Here is a 1,554-nt window from a genome sequence, read left to right as displayed (position 1 = left end):
AGCTCGTGCCAGCTCGTGCCGATGACTGAGCGGCGCGTTGGGGGGGGGGTGACGCGCGGCCGGTTAGGTAAACACGCGTGCGCGAGCACGTGCTTGGGAGTCACGCCACAACGCTATCAGCCGCCGAGGCGAGCGCGTCGCGGAACTGCCGTGTTATTTTCTAAACTGTTTTACGCCGATTTTTAATACCGCATTTTAACTTCGGCACAATCAAGCCGATAATTAACACGAGTTGAGACGCGTACTTATCACACGAACAGGTATTGCGGGCTTTACCGCAGCAGGTAATTACTGCGTTTCATTTACTTCTTGTTACATTTACTTGTTAGAGAAACGTCACGATCAAATTCCTTACTGCCGATCAAATATTATTCGAGTATTATTAGTTCTTTATTCGGCTGTCATTTAACTATTTTTATTACGTATTGGGAAGCAACTCAGGTTGAAGCAACTTGAGTTACTTTTCAATATGTAATAAAAATGGTTGAATAACAACCGAATAAAGAACTAATAATATTGGAATAATAAACGGATGATGATAATATTTGATCGGTATTGATTTTATCGAACAATTCTGTATGTAATTAATTGATATTACTGGATATTATTATGCGGTTGTCGATCAGACATTATTATTATCTATTAATTAATCATGTGTTATTATTTCTTTATTCGGCTATCGTTTAATTATTTTTTATTGCGCATTGAGAAGGAACTCGAACGTGCCGTTACAACAATTTCTTTTCTTCGTCTTGCTGTCGTGTGTAACTAGTTAATACTAATTTATTAAATTACTAATTGATACTAACTTAAATTAAATTTCTGTTACAGAGATCTAATAGAGAAGACGCAGTCACGCGGCTCTAGAGGATGCGATGACTGGGAGATGCCGCGCCGAAGGATACGGCTCGGGCCTGTTTGAGTCGGCTCGAAGGTGAGCTTCCTTGATTTGTATTCGTAATTAAAAATCCGACAAAACATCCGACAAAATATGGTGTGCCAAGACTTGGCACACCACATTTAAAAATGTGACATTTTTTTTAAAGTTTTGATACTCTCTTGAAAAGTTCTAGAGCTCTTTGCAACAATTTTAAATAATTCCGGGCATTAAATACAAAAAAACAGACTTTCAAAAAAAGGTGCGCTAAGTTCTCGCAGCGCACCTAATCAAACAAACTATTTAAATTAACTATTTCTTTAGAGTTCCGGTTTGTTTTACAATAGTTCTAAAGTTCTATATCATATATAACAATAGTTCTAAAGAAATAGTTGATTTTACTGATTAAGTGCGCTTCGAGAACTTAGCGCACTTTTTTTTTAAAGTCTATTTTTTGTGTTAAATGACCGGAACTATTTAAAATTGTTGCATAGAGCTCTAGAACTTTTCAAGAGAGTATCAGAACTGCAAAAAAAATGTCACATTTTTGAATATGGTGTGCCAAGACTTGGCACACCATATTTAAAAATGTGACATTTTTTTTAAAGTTTTGATACTCTCTTGAAAAGTTCTAGAGCTCTTTGCAACAATTTTAAATAGTTCCGGTCATTTAACAC

The sequence above is a fragment of the Odontomachus brunneus genome, unplaced genomic scaffold (genome assembly GCF_010583005.1).
Source record: "Odontomachus brunneus isolate Ranch 3 - 2012 unplaced genomic scaffold, Obru_v1 Obru_scaffold_026, whole genome shotgun sequence".
Taxonomy (NCBI): domain Eukaryota; kingdom Metazoa; phylum Arthropoda; class Insecta; order Hymenoptera; family Formicidae; genus Odontomachus; species Odontomachus brunneus.
This window is presented reverse-complemented; position numbering follows the sequence as displayed.